Below are 16,547 nucleotides of genomic sequence, written 5' to 3' on the forward strand. Positions count from 1 at the left end.
TGGGGGAGGCAACGCGCTTTTTTTTTTTTTTTTTTTTGCGCTGTATATATAATTGGCGTGGAGTTGTGTTTTATAACATCAGTATTCAGCCGAAAAAGTAGCAGTGTGCGCTACACGTCAAAACTATCAAGTGAGTTTCAATTTTGGGCTTAGTATGAATTCACTTATTACATATCTTCATCGTATTAACATTTCTACCACAATGATTTATATTTAAATCACTAATACCACACCTAATACTACTAAGATTCGTCAGTAAGTAGGCGGGATACCAGAACCTGTTGCCACGGGACAATTATACGTCACGTGTATGAGTTCTGGGTGTGAGGACCAAGACATACATTTAAAGATAATAAGATATACAAATAGTGAAATTGTATGATTTATACGTCGGCGGAAAGGCCGCGGAACGCTCTTATAGAATGGTTAGAGGAACAACGCGGCTTGATGATGAGACACAATGAAAATATAAAAAAGGCGCTGTCCTTACATGGGTAACGGGCTAAAATATAACTGTTGTTGTCGACTGTACAACCGAGACAGCAACTGGAGAAAATCAGCTGTTCATTCTCACCCATATTTCGGACTATGGCAGCTAGTGACTAGATAAGACTCATACCGGGGGAAATTTTCTCACATTTATTTCCTCATCGTTCTCACCCATATCCGGTTTTATGGTTCGGGTGATCGAATGACAAATCGGTGATCAGGAAACACTAACATGCAGTAGAAATGATTCCAAACTAGACTAACAGAGATCTCACCTGCAAAACTCTGACATCAAAATCTCCCCAGTTAACTAAACTTCTACAAGATCCACACATCGACAATTATCGGGCTTGTTTCACTTTCATATAATTTCCTTTCGTCCTCTCAAGAGAGAGAGAGAGGGGTACGGATCGACTGAGAGAGAAATATTAATTTCGACGTTATGGTCAACAACTTCGCTATAGAACATAAAAATGAGATTTACGACAGAAAAAAAAGGTAATATTCCGGACTCTACCAGATGTTCAAAGAAGTACTCTGTTTGCAATACTCTGGCACTGCAAGTAACGTTACGTGGAAGACAGCAGCTCACCTCTTAAACGAATCTGGAAAAGTGTCTGGTAGTAAGCTCAAAGTCCTCAAGAATTGCGAAGTGGTACTAAAGTCTCAATGTCGTTTAGCTTCTACCTACGAGGTACAGTTTCGTTTCTGTTGTGTCGAATCCTTTCTCTTGGGGGAGAGACCGGGTATGATGTCAGCTTACTTATAGCAACCTTCAGCAATTCAGCTTTTTGCCATATCATTTAATCAAGCAATCCTATGCACCCTTGTCATTGTCATAATGGCGTCAAAAAGGGAAATATGATACCCATAGTCGCAACGCTTTCTGATCTTTCTTAACTAGCTTTGCTAATCGATAAACATTTCTATTCGTTTGTTCAATCCTTTAAACGTTGGCCATTTAAGTCATCAAACTGGTCAAAGCAAGCAATGGCGAGTTACCTAAAGTTTTATAAAATAAACGAGCAGGCAGAACTCGGACTTATAATTTACCTGACGAGTTCTAACAGACAAGAGTAACTAAGAAAAATTTCTCTAGAGCAACCATCCAACAAAAGAGAATCGCTCCTTTTTCCCATTAGCTATGGTCGCTTTGAAATGTACGAAAATATTTGGCATAATAATGTTCATTTATTTCTTATCGCATAACTGATCTCACTGATAATTTCTACTCGACGATATCCCAAACATCGTTGTGCAGATTGTATAACTTGCTATGATTTTAGAATATTTGGAATCTTTCGTCATTAATCTTAATGGTGCAAAGACGTTTGATTGAATTTAGTATAAATCTGTTAATTCATATCCTCTCTTAAACACGGTTTCCAATGTCTAGAAGCGTTACTCAGAACGTTGCTCTCCCACTCAACATTTTTTTCTCTCTCTTCTCCAGTGCCTCTTTCCTCACTATCGTTTCTCTCATCCGCCCCTTCGCCGATCATCCATCTCTTATCAGCGTTTCTTTCTTCAAATCTCATTCAAATTCTGTTATTGGTGTTCAGTCTCAAAAAGTTATTTCTCTGTTATTTCTGTCTATCTGTTTCTATCTCCCCGACTGCTCTCACGACCAACAACCCTTAAGGGTTCACGTTTTGTTTGTCCCTAGCGTAACTTTGCCGTCAGAAACGACGGTAATATCAGGACCCACTATGAGTGGGTAATATAAGAGATGGTCGAGGCATCAAATTTAGGCCAAGGTACCTCATTCTACATAATTCAAAAGTGGATATTGGTTGGACGATGTCAGGTCTAAACCCGAGAGTTAAGACAATGAATGGTATCTAGTGTTCCAGTGACAAGTGCAATGAAAATTAATCTTTTGAAGTGAAGACAAACCTAAAAATTCTGCTTCCATGACCATCTGTTTAGTGAAGTTTCTTCAAATGAAAGTGTATCTCCATACTTGAATGATGTCATAAAGTTAGGATAGTCACTTATCCTTTAGAAAGTATATAGTTGATCACTGTGACTCGTAAAAGAAATGACAACCTACCAGGGGAAGTGTCGCGGTAAAGCGACTGACCCCAAAGTAAACCTTACCATTGAAAATTCGAAAATACATTTGCGTAAACGAAAGGTGCGGTCGAAGAGTTCAAATTGACATTCACAGTCTTCGTGTGGCATCATAGGACAATACTAAACAGTATTTTAGATTCCGTTTTATAGACATCAAAATCCTGCACACTATAATTTAGGGTTAAAGTTCCAATGTTTTTCATTATTTTTTGCTAGATGTCTAGAGTAGTATAAATGATGTTGTCCTGTTTGTGTTACGAAGGGACATGCAAGTACTGAATGCAAAACTTGCTATAACAAACTCTCTCTCTCTCTCTCTCTCTCTCTCTCTCTCTCTCTCTCTCTCTCTCGCTCTCATCTCTCTGTAGTCTCTCTCTCTCTCTCTCTCTTAGTCTAGAAGGAAATAAATTCAAGTGTGTAAGTCATTGCAGCAAATATTGAGTGAGGCCTTATACATGAGATATAGAGTTACTACGCAGATCATCATTCCTTGATAAACTGCTCACAGCGACCGTCTTTTGTCTCATAATGGTACGACTCTTGTCGAATCGCCAAGGCGGCTCACTGCCTCACTTTGACTCGCACAGTTGCACAGGTAAGTGAAAAGTCTGTGACATTCGATTAGGGTGGTTCAACATGCATGGTCCTTGTGATTACGACTTATAATGTCTGTTTATACATTACTGGGCTAAATATTAAATTTGAGTATATCATTTACGTGCAAATGCTCTGCACTAATCATGGCTCTAGGTTTGTGTTGGGCGAGGACTCTCAAGAACTTGAGTAGCCTTCGCTGGGCACTCTTGTCCCCCCTAACGGGCGCGGTACGTCCGGCGGTTGGGGGCGAGCCGTCTGCAGCTCCGTCCCTGTTTGCTTGTGCATTCCTCCTCCCGCCGGAGTGGAGTATTAGGTCCGACCCTTGTTTCTGGATAGCGATGCTCACCGCTTCGGCTATTAAGAGGCGGCCATAGTTGTCCACTCTGTGTACCCTACTATCTGCGTGCCTTAGATCAGCCCTTGCAGGGATGGGTTCCTATCGTGGGCATCTATCAAATGTAGACGAATGGCCCCTCGATTTCTATGGGCCAGCACAAAGGGTCGTTGTAGATTGCCCGATGAAGATTTGTCTATGAGATTTACACATCTCTGGAGAAGTGAATTTGAAAACAACGTTCGTGCATTCTCCTTCGGTCCCGCCATAGCAGCTCTGTTTGGCTTAATCAAGGTCTAGACTCTATCTGACTATCCCAAAATAAATCTTGACTGACGTAAAGCAGGCAAGTGTAAAAAACAAATGATAAGATATTAAACTAAGAAGGGCTTGGAGACAAATTTGGCCAATCAACTCGTAACCTTTAAACCAAGCCTGTCATGAAGGGAAAGATAAAAAGTAAACTACATATTGGAACAATATTTTAAATGGAGAAGGAAAAGGCTAATTACAGAAGAAAACTTAATCTTTTTTCTATAAACAACAAGACCCTCTGACGTATAAGAAGGATAGTTTGATGTCGTAGCATTCGAGAGATAACGCCAAGTCACGTATGAAGCAATTTACGTGGAGTACAATTCGAGAGAGGACGAAAAAAAAGCCTGATTTGATAAAGACTTAACTGGTCGCGGAAAGAGTTCACCAATGGATAGAGCTGGAGGAGATACAAGAGGGAAGGAAAGGACTGATTTTTGCTACACTCAGAGAACTTTGACGTCCCTCTGGCTCTGCGCAGAGAAAGGATAATAGTTAAGATTGGCCTAAATTAGAGCCATCTGCTCCCTCTGTCCATATAATTCTTTTAAAAACCCAGTCACGGGAAACAAACAAACAGAATAACCTATCAACCATTATGAGGTCGTTCCAGAGAAAGCTGGGAGAATATACGACGCTTTCTGCACCAAATAAATGTCGAATAAATGACACTGAAAAAATGAAACGAAATGAAAGTAAAATTAAAAATTTGAATGCTCGGCCAAATGAAAAATACTACAGTTACCAACATGCGCTGAGCTGATCCAGAAAAAATAAATTTCATTGGGGCACCAATTTTCATATTAAACATATCTTAAAGGCACGATAGTGAGTTGTCAACCTTAGGTCTTGTCGGTTAGAGACAAGCGCTGGATTCCTCGAAGATGCTGAAATGAATAACAGACAGGATATAGATTACCAATTCACTTTGTGGTCAATAACGCATCGAAGATCACGCACTTCGGACAATGGGGCATCCATGCTTATTGTGTGCAAAACAGGGTGTGTCTGTGTGTGTTGGTTGTGACAGGTTGTGGAACACGCCTGAAAGAGGTGTTGCAAGTCCATCGGATGAGGTAACGTAAGAGAGAACTTTGAAAAAGTTAACCTTTGAAGTGACAATTATTGTCTGGAGAAAGAGAAGTGGGGTGCGGTACACACTCTTTTTGACTAACTTTTATGGATAAAGCGGTGTCATAATTGTGGTCTCTTTATTTCAGAGGGATTCGAAGTCACCATTTAGAAAAATAGATTCTCTAGACTTGTATTGACTTATTGAAAAATTATGATTAGTCGGACAGAATGAGATAAGAGGGGGTACTTACTTAAATATGATTTTGAGAGGAACATGATAGTTAACGTTTCTTTTGAGTCAGAGTTAATTGATTTTATTCCATTTTAATGTTAGCTAATTTTGGGAAATAAAATGATATTTTTTGTAACTACGGGAGTTTATTTTGCCTAGTCTGTCCTTTCAGCCAACCCCTCAGAGTGATCTACAACGGAACGAGGGTAGGTTAAGTTGCTAGTAGTTGTTTGTTTCATTTTGTTTAAACGAGTGTCATTTGACCTTAAAAATCCGTAACACACACACACACACATATATATATAATATATATATATAATATATATATATATATATTATAATTATATATATATAATATATATATATATTATTTAAGTAGAAATTATGAAATGGACAATAATCGCCTGTTCTATCAGGAAATACCGAATCCATTATTATTATCGTTATCTTATTGTTATCATTGTTATTTTTTCTCAAAGTATTATTATTTATATATCAGATTTTTGACATTTTTCCCTTTTTTTTATCTCTTTGAGGTATTATTATGTAAATCCTCAACATTATTATTTTGTCATTATTCGTTATGGGGGTGGGGGACACGTGGCCAGGTACCCGGGTCACCTTGGATGCGCTAGTGCCAGTAGTGTATCACATAGTATTACAATACGAACTAGAAAAAAAAATGTTATCACACACTAAAAATATTTTGAAGTGACTTGGAGTTCGGGCAATCTAGATAAGACTGAGAACACTTCATCTTCTACACAATGTTCTCAAGGGGAATCGTTGTCTGATAAGTTTCACGTGAAACTAACGTCTCCAGCTCCCCCTTCCACATCTTTGTCATAATTTAGCGTTTTCCCTTCTTCCTTCTTCCTCGGATCTTTTTGCTTCTTGGTAGCTTATCAAGACTTGTTCTGATATTTTTTATATTTTTTCATGATTCTGAATCCAAGTCCCTCACAGTGGAAACGAGGCTTTATCCCCCTTATTCGCGAAGAAGAAGAAGCTCAAATAAATTATTTATGACGTGGGATGTTAAAAAAAATGACTATTCTTTTAAGAATAAAACAGTATGTTCTTTGTCTCTTCGGTTATCCTTAGTTTACTGTATTTATTCCTTATATACATGAGCCTCGTAACAGTTTTAACCGTCGTATCACTTTTTTCTCGATTTCATATTGTTTATTCTTTACTTGTCTGTCTGTCTCCGCCTGGGCTGCTTTCCAGATTTAGGCTGAGGCATCCTGCTTCGTAATCAAGGTTGTAGCTTGGCTAATAATAACTACAATAATTGGTATTCGTGTTTGTAAAACCCTTCTCTGAACACAGTAATGAAAAGAAGGCCAGAAGAAGTTTAAAACTAGTAAAACTTAATCCAAATATGATATACGCTTATCACCAGCTTTTCCATCAATAATAATCCGTCCGTCTGTCATTCAATCACGGCCAAACAGCTGATCCGATGGGCATGAAACTTGGCAGGCTTATAGTGGGGGCTCCCAAGATGGTTTATAAGGGGGTTTCATCTTACCTCCTCCCGCCCTCCGAAGGGGGTGGGGGTGAGAAGGTATTCCCTGAAAAGGAGCTGGTTGTGCCCGTGAAACGGGGCTGGTTATGCCCGTAGACTTTGTCACTTTACGAATTTATCATACATAACAGTTAAAAAACAATAGTGCATCACTTAAATGAAGCACCAGGTGAATATGCTTTTAGTAAGGATTGGTAAGTTGCCAGTGGTAATAATGATAGGCCTCGTGTCCAAATATTGCCACCCTTTACTCCTCTTGCTGAATGAGAAAGTATCTTTTTGGCCAGACTCAAATAGTCTGACCAATCTTCTGTCACTGATAGTTATCCTATTTTGTCCCTGTGTAAACATAATTTTCTCGGGGAGTAAGCCTACAAACTACTTTGCTGTTGTTGTTATTGTTGTTCTTGTTGGAAGGACAGAAAAGGTCTATAGCAGGGGTGGCCAACCTATGGCGCATTGCACGGTTACAAGTGGCACAATATACCCCAGAGATAATAAAAGAAAAAAACATGCCTGCTCATAAAAAAAAGAAAAAATAATAATACTAATAATTATTACTGATTTCTAGAAAAAAATACAAAAAAGAATTCTAGTAACATATAGCTAGAAGTGAGTTTTACTGAGATTTGTTCTAATCTAAAACATAGAAATAATTTTTATTTGATTTTATTGTTCCGTGTGCATCTATTAGTCATCTTCTTTAAACAATAATGCGTCATCATTATATACCTGTATATATATATATCTGTATATATATATAAATAATATAATATATATATATATATATATATATATATATATATATATATATTGTTACGAAGTGCCAAGTATCTGGTTACCATGCATCAAACATTACCTCACAAAAAGCCAGACACCTGAACCCTCATAACACGTTCAAACGACTGAATACTCTAAAGGCAACAGTGATCCCTTAACACTTACCAGTATTGCAGAAAATCAGACTAAGTTCATCAAAACAGGTGTGAGGTAATCTTGTAAGTAATTAAATTAATCAAAGGGCATCACTCCTTCAACAACTTTAAAACTCTAAGTATTTCCCTGATTTCAGAAGTCTAAGTACTTCCCTGGTTCTAAGTCACTTCAAGTTACTTGAAGGAAAGCAAATCAATTACCACTCTATGTCTCTACCTATCATCAATATAGTCATAATCAAATATAATTATACTGGTGTAATAATTAAAACACTTATAAAAATTTTAAATACAAAAATTTATTATCAAATTCAAAATCTATAAGTGAAATTCACAATATCAGGGAAAATTACTGTTACTTGAAAACAAAGTAAAGTTTAATTAATTCTTGAATCAAATTAAGTAAAATTAAATCAAAATTAATTTATCACAAAATTCAAGAAAATTAATTCAATTGAAATTCAAAAGTGTTAGGCAATAATTGAAAATTTGAAATTAATTCACAAGTGCTAAACAACAATAAAACTTGAAAAGAATTCTAAGTAAATACAAATTAATTCACAAATGTTAAGTTTACTTAAATGTGCAATGATTAAGCAATGAAAATAATTAAGTCAATTAAATTGTGAATGCAAATGAAAATATAAAACAAAAAGACACACTTCAATAAGAAAATGAATAAATGCACAAACAATGGAACAGACAAAAAAAAATCAGCAATGTGTAAAAGTGTAAATCTTTTTCACTCAAAAACACTGTAACCAACAGTTTTTACCAAACCTTCACAACCATCGGTTATTAGTTAACCACAGTTCCTATCAATTATTAGATAAACACAATTCCTATCCGTTATTAGTTATTACCTAACCGTTATTAGTTGCAACTAATAAAAATATAACACACTTTACCTTGGTATACCAATTTCTTTCTCTGCTGCAGTCTTATCTTACACAATTTCACAAAAACCAGGCGCCGTTACGAAATGTTTGTTCAGATTCCACAAAAGAAACTAAAAAAAAAACTAAATAAATTCTAAGAAATATCAAACATGAAATTCTAAAACGTTATGAGTGACCAATTTACGTTACGTTAATATAATCTCAATGATGTCGAATGAGAGAGAGAGAGAGAGAGAGAGAGAGCTCTAACTGCCTCGAGGTTCTATGATCGAATGAAATCTCTTCCTTCCCGGAAACGGGAGAGGGCAGATGTCAAAACGTTCTTGGCACGAAAGCTTCTCGAAAGTTCTGAAATCTGATGCAATCTTCATAAAGAAATGTGTAACATGCACGTGGCTTTGATTAAAGCATACGCGTACAAGACGAGTCTGTTAAAAAAAAAAAAAAAAAAGACGTACTCTACTCGAACGAGACGGAGGCTGGGCGACAATTAAAATTGACATGTTTTGATGACAACGAGCTCGCTATCAAACGCGCTGACAGAGCAGGGAAGCAAACGGATCTCGCAGACTCTAATCTTAAAGTGTTGACATAAAAGTTATAAACATTCACAGCTTTGAAAAGACAAAGATCTCTCTCTTGACGTTATATATATATTCTTTTACAAGACGTTAATGCGAAATCTGAACACACATTTAAAAAACATCCTATTCTAAGCTATCTAGGAATCTGAAAAAATGTTGCACAATCTACATGACATTTCAAAGAGCGGAAAACATGCATTTTGAAAGTAGCAATATAAATATACCTCCCCCCAGAAGATTTTTTATCACGGTGTTGAATCCAACGATTCGCAACGAGATAAATAATCAGCAACTACATTGTTTTTGCCACTAATGTGCTGCACTCTTAAGTTATACTGTTGCAGGCACAAAGACCACCTGGTCAGTCTTTGATTGTGATTTTTCATTTTCTGGATAAATGACAGTGGATTGTGATCAGGCAATATTAAAATTTCTTCATTCCTAGGTCTATTCACATACACTTCAAATTTTTTCAATGCGGTGATTAAGGCTAAAGTTTCCTTCTCAATTGTCGAATATACTTTCTGATGTTTTTTCAATTTTGTAGACATGAAGCACACAGGATGGTAGATATTATTTTCATCTTCTTGAAGTAGAACAGCTCCAACGCCACAGTCTGACGCATTAACTTGTATCACAAATTTCTTGTCGAAGTCTGGAGCTTAAAGTACTGGTCTTGAAGTTAAAATGGCTTTTACCTTCTCAAAGGATTCTTGACACTCTGGAGTCCAAATAAACTTAGCTTTGGGACTAGTTAAGTCTGTCAGGGGAGCTACTACGGCTGAGAAATTTGGGCAAAAACGACGATAGAAACCAGCCATGCCTAAAAATCTCTGTAGCTGTTTCCTGGTAGTAGGTGGGGTAGCCTTGCAGATACCTTCTACATTAGCATTTACTGGAGCAAGAAGGCCTTTCCCAACTTCAAACCCAAGATACTGTACAGTTGCCTTTCCAAACTCACTCTTTTCTAGGTTGACTGTTAATCCTGCTTCTTGTAGTTTCTTGAAAACTTTCCTCAGAATCTTCAGATGTTCTTCCCACGTTGTAGAGTAAATCACGATGTCATCTAGGTATACACCTACTCCTTCTATTGATCCTAGCAGTTGATCCATCACTCGTTGAAATGTTGCGGGTGCATTCATCAGTCCAAACGGCAGAACAGTATACTGATATAGTCCAAATGGAGTAATAAAATCTGACATCAACTTTGCATTCTCATCTAAGGGAATTTGATAATATCCTTTCAACAAGTCTATCTTGGAAACAAACTCGGCTTGCCCAATATTATCAAGTAACTGATCTATAAGAGGCAAAGGATAATTATCAGTCACACTGATAGAATTCAGCTTCCTATAATCAGTACACATCCTAAAGGAACCATCTGGTTTCTTCACTAACACACATGGAGAACTGAAGTGACTTGAACTGGGTTCTGCTAATCCATGTTGCAGCAAATACTCAACTTCTTTTTTCAAAACATCTCGATGATATGGTGATAAGCGATAAGCTCTTTGCTTGAAAGGTCTTCCATCTTCTTGAATCTTGATTTCATGCTTGGTCAGATCAGTACGTCTAGGCACATCTGAAAAAAATTCTGGAAAACTTCTAATTACTTCACTTAAGTCTTCACCTTGTTCAACACTCAGATGTTTCAGTTTATCCTCCAAATTTTTCAAAATTGAAGAATTATTCATCTTGCTTGCAGCTCCCAATTCGTAGCCATCATCGTCTTCTGTAGATAAAGTTGTTTGGGTTACTGACACAGTTTCAGTTTTAGTTTCTGAGAAATAAGGTTTCAAGAGGTTCACATGTATCTTCCTTTGTCTTCTTCTTCTTTCTGGTGTTTCAATCACATAAGTTCTATCACTTAACTTCTGAATTATCTTGTAAGGACCTTGAAATTTATTAGTGAGGGGAAATCTCTTGACAGGTAAGAACACTAACACTTGTTGACCAACACTAAAACTTCTTAGCTTAGTCTTAGCATCAAATCTCCTTTTCATTTTCTCTTGACTAATTTTCAAGTTTTCTAAAGAGAATTTTCTAATCTCTTTTTTTCAACCTTCCCTTAAGTTCTTCACATACTCTCCTTGGCTTTCCTCTTGATTTTCTTCCCAATTTTCTGCAAGAATCTTCAACGGTCCTCTAACTTCTCTTCCAAAAATCATCTCATTAGGTGAACATCCCATACTTTCTTGGTAAGCATTCCTAATTTCAAACAACATTAATGGTAAACCAACATCCCATTCTCTTCCTGACTCAGAACAATACTTTGTCAGCATACTTTTCAATGTCTGGTGGAACCTTTCCAAGGCATCTTGAGTTTCTGGATGATAAGCAGTGGATAACTGTTGTTTCACTCCTAACAAATTCATCACATCCTGGAATAACTTTGAAGTAAAGTTTGTTCCTCTGTCACTTTGTACTATTTCTGGTATTCCAAACTTTGAGAAAAACTCCACAAGTTTTTCAGCAACTATCTTGGCAGATATGTTTCTAACATGGATTGCTTCTGGATACCTTGTCACAGGACACATTAATGTCAACAATACTCATTTCCTTTCTTTGTCTTCGGCAATGGTCCAACCATATCTATAATTACTTTGCTAAAGGGTTCTCCTCTAACTTCTATAGGTTGTAGGGGGGCTTTCTTGATGGTTTCATTCGGTTTTCCAGCTATCTGGCAGGTATGACACTCACGACAAAACCTGCTAACATCTTTGTGAAGTCCAGGCCAGAAAAAATATTTCATGATCTTCTCCACAGTCTTCCTGATTCCCATATGTCCAGACTCATGAGCTACTGCAACCACTAGCTTTCTCAACGGATATGGAATCAAAATTTGATGATAGTCGCCCCATACAGCATCTCCTGGTATATCTGTAGGTCTATACTTCCTCATCAGTAAACCTTCTTTCAGATAGTAACAGGTAGGAGGTTGTTGCATCTCTTCTCGATCAACAACTCTGAAGAACAAATCTGTTAACAATGCATCCTTCTTCTGCAAGTCCATCATGTCACTTGACCAACTTCAAGGGTTGAATTCTCAATATCTACTAACTCAGCTACTGTAGTTTCACTACTGTCTTCAGCAACACTTTGACTACTTGGAGTCTCTTCAGGAACATCAGGTTCTTCTTCTTCGTCGTCGTCGTCTTCTTCATCTTCTTGGGAAATCTCTTCTTGATCAGCACTATGGGAAACTTCACTTCCCTGGAATAATTCTTCTAAGCACAAAGATCCTTCACTTGATCCTTCTTGGGTGTGTAAATCCTCAGTTTCTTCACTTACAGTCGTAGTCCTCTTCATACTTCTGGTAGTTACACAACTAGGAAACAGGTGGGGGTTATTCTTCTCCAACTCTGCTGTAGGACTAATCCTCAATGGTTTGTCTGTCACTACAGGACAAGGAATAAATGGCACACCACCAACTTCATTCCCAACAGAACATGTATACCTTCCACAGCCAGTGAGTCTTTTACAGCAAAATCAACACTCCCTGTCACCAATTCACATGACAGGTGTAAGCGGCATATAGGAGTTACTTCCTCTCCTCCTATACCCTTCAAAATAACTGAATCTCCTGTGAGACTCATCTCCAACTGAGGGTGAGAACCACGTACTACCACACTATGGTTACTCCCTGTATCACATAATATCTTGACTGGTACCTGCATACTTCCTTCTTGAGTTGACAGCATACCCTCATAGATATATGGCTTAAAAGCCTCCACACTGCTTAGCCACTCACTGCTTGAGGTAACATTTCCACTGGTTGCTAAACATTCAGCTTGTTTAGTTTCATTCTTCTCTGGAGTCTGATTCTTTCCCACACTGCTCTTCATAGTTTGTTTCACCTGGTCACCTTTTACAACTTGACCAACTGGTTTTGACTGGTGTTGATTCCGGTAACACTCTTGACTGTAGTGTCCTACTCTTCCACACTTGAAACAGACAACATTAGGTTTCTGTAACTGTCTTGAAAAACTGGATGAGGATTTCACATTAGTTTGCTGAGTTGTATTACCTTGTGTACTCTTGGTATTATCCTTTGAAGGTTTCCCATTAAATTTGTTCCTGTTATTTGGAAAAGACTTAAAACCTGGGCGTTGTTGACTCTGGTACTTGACATTGTAATTACGTTTACTACTGATTATATTGTAATCTTCACTAAGGGTAGCAGCTTTGTCAAGTTTCTTCACTTCTCTCTCTCTTAAATAAGCTCTTATATGTTCAGGAATTCCCTTAAGATACTGTTCAAGAACAAGTAACTCTTCTAACTCATCAAAAGTTTTAACTTTAGCAGCTTCTACCCAACGTTTGAAACACCTTCTCACTTTGTAAGCATAATCTAAGAATGTTCCCTTCTCATCTTTTCTCAAATTTCTGAATCTCTCATTGTAGTACTCTGGGGTCATCTAGTAAACTTGTACCACACTGTGTTTAAGTACCTTGTAGTCTTTACACTGATCAGCTGTTAAGGCTAGATAAGCACTTCTCCCTTTACCAATTAAGACACTTTGTTGCAAAACTGACCATTTATCCTCTGGCCATCCCATACCTGAAGCCACTTTTTCAAAGTGATCAAAAAACTCATCTGGAGCTTCTTCAGTAAACTTAGGGATTAACTTCTGTACTCTCACTACATCAAATACAGGGTCTTGATTACCTTGGTTAGGGTTAGACGGTATTACAGGTAATGTGGATCTAGCTCTTATCAATTCCATTTCCCTTTCATGTCTTGCGATTTCTCTTTCCTCTTCTGCTGCTTTTTCTTCTTCTCTTTCTCTTCTTTCTTGTTTTTCCCTGTCTATTCTTTCTCTTTCAGCTTGCATTCTCTCTCTTTCAGCTTGCATTTTTAGCTTAATCAAATTCTCTTCTACTTCAATGCGTCTAAGCTCTAACTCTGCATCACTTTTCTCTTTCTTTTCTGCTTGCTTATTTATGAGATCAGCACGTGCTACGTTCAACAACTCCTGAGCCAATTCTAACTCATCTTCATCAGTTATTCTACCAGTTTATCAATGATTCCATAGCAATACATCTTATTTGTGCCTTTACCATACTAGTAGACACATAACCACCACATGCCTCTGCTAAAGCGCTCCACTGTGCTCTAGACAGAGTTGTTTCAGACAAAACTTGGATGGAGGGGGCTGCTAAAAATTCCTGAACATTGAACTGAGCCATTTTCCTCTAAGTTATCAGCTTACAATTCAATACAATAAATGCAAAACAAAACTATATGGTCACTCTCCCAACAAAATATATCCCTAATACCACCAGTATATTCTAGAGTGATAATGAAATCTGCTTTCCCAGGTCTCTGGGCACCATTAAACAATGGGTACTAAGTGCCAAGTATCTGGTTACCATGCATCAAACATTACCTCACAAAAAGCCAGACACCTGAACCCTCATAACACGTTCAAACGACTGAATACTCTAAAGGCAACAGTGATCCCTTAATACTTACCAGTATTGCAGAAAATCAGACTAAGTTCATCAAAATAGGTGTGAGGTAATCTTGTAAGTAATTAAATTAATCAAAGGGCATCACTCCTTCAACAACTTTAAAACTCTAAGTATTTCCCTGATTTCAGAAGTCTAAGTACTTCCCTGGTTCTAAGTCACTTCAAGTTACTTGAAAGAAAGCAAATCAATTACCACTCTATGTCTCTACCTATCATCAATATAGTCATAATCAAATATAATATACTGGTGTAATAATTAAAACCTTGTAAAAATTTTAAATACAAAATTTTATCATCAAATTCAAAATTTATAAGTGAAATTCACAATATCAGGGAAAATTACTGTTACTTGAAAAACAAAGTAAAGTTTAATTAATTCTTGAATCAAATTAAGTAAAATTAAATCAAAATTAATTTATCACAAAATTCAAGAAAATTAATTCAATTGAAATTCAAAAGTGTTAGGCAATAATTGAAAATTTGAAATTAATTCACAAGTGCTAAACAACAATAAAACTTGAAAAGAATTCTAAGTAAATACAAATTAATTCACAAATGTTAAGTTTACTTAAATGTGCAATGATTAAGCAATAAGAAAATAATTAAGTCAATAAATTGTGAATGCAAATGAAAATATAAAACAAAAAGACACACTCCAATAAGAAAATGAATAAATGCACAAACAATGGAACAGACACAAAAGAAAAAAAAATCAGCAATGTGTAAAAGTGTAAATCTTTTTCACTCAAAAACACTGTAACCAACAGTTTTTACCAAACCTTCACAACCATCGGTTATTAGTTAACCACAGTTCCTATCAATTATTAGATAAACACAATTCCTATCCGTTATAAGTTATTACCTAACCGTTATTAGTTGCAACTAATAAAGATATAACACACTTTACCTTGGTATACCAATTTCTTTCTCTGCTGCAGTCTTATCTTACACAATTTCACAAAAACCAGGCGCCGTTACGAAATGTTTGTTCAGATTCCACAAAAGAAACTAAAAAAAAACTAAATAAATTCTAAGAAATATCAAACATGAAATTCTAAAACGTTATGAGTGACCAATTTACGTTACGTTAATATAATCTCAATGATGTCGAATGAGAGAGAGAGAGAGAGAGAGAGAGCTCTAACTGCCTCGAGGTTCTATGATCGAATGAAATCTCTTCCTTCCCGGAAACGGGAGAGGGCAGATGTCAAAACGTTCTTGGCACGAAAGCTTCTCGAAAGTTCTGAAATCTGATGCAATCTTCATAAAGAAATGTGTGACATGCACGTGGCTTTAATTAAAGCATACGCGTACAAGACGAGTCTGTTAAAAAAAAAAAAGACGTACTCTACTCGAACGAGACGGAGGCTGGGCGACAATTAAAATTGACATGTTTTGATGACAACGAGCTCGCTATCAAACGCGCTGACAGAGCAGGGAAGCAAACGGATCTCGCAGACTCTAATCTTAAAGTGTCGACATAAAAGTTATAAACATTCACAGCTTTGAAAAGACAAAGATCTCTCTCTTGACGTTATATATATATTCTTTTACAAGACGTTAATGCGAAATCTGAACACACATTTTAAAACATCCTATTCTAAGCTATCTAGGAATCTGAAAAAATGTTGCACAATCTACATGACATTTCAAAGAGGGGAAAACATGCATTTTGAAAGTAGCAATATATAATATATATATCTATATACGCCCCCTTTAACAGAACATATGTGATAATTCTTACCTGTCAGCAGTTCGCAACCTCTCTCTGCAAACATGTCAGCTAGGCTATTAAGCTCACGTAAATACAAAAATATACTATTTATTACCCAAAGCTGATGAACATAAAATGGAGCAGAGTGATTAATAATTCATTGTAATAAAAACCCAAGTCTGACCACACAACACTACAAGGCATTGTTACATATCTCCTGGATTAATATAAGTGATCACCCTAAAGTCCCAAATTGTCAACAGCTCATTGTAAATGTCACGTTCAGAGAACCC

The 16,547-nt window shown here is 36.8% G+C and overlaps 1 protein-coding gene across 3 annotated transcripts in view; it reads left to right on the top strand.

Moving 5' to 3' along the window:
- The window catches only part of LOC135226964 (uncharacterized), a 37,496-nt gene that overhangs the window by 10,474 nt on the left and 10,475 nt on the right, over positions 1-16,547 (top strand). Inside the window, exon 1 of one of the 3 annotated variants that reach the window (XM_064266659.1) lies at positions 47-130. The exons of 1 other annotated variant lie outside the window; for it this stretch is intronic. The gene's annotated coding sequence lies outside the window, so the exon portion shown is untranslated. Of the gene's footprint in view, positions 1-46; positions 131-3,031; positions 3,161-16,547 lie in introns of those variants that run through there. One more of the 3 variants, XM_064266661.1, reaches the window with a different exon arrangement.

Source organism: Macrobrachium nipponense, chromosome 15, assembly GCF_015104395.2.
Source record: "Macrobrachium nipponense isolate FS-2020 chromosome 15, ASM1510439v2, whole genome shotgun sequence".
NCBI classification, from domain to species: Eukaryota; Metazoa; Arthropoda; class Malacostraca; order Decapoda; family Palaemonidae; genus Macrobrachium; species Macrobrachium nipponense.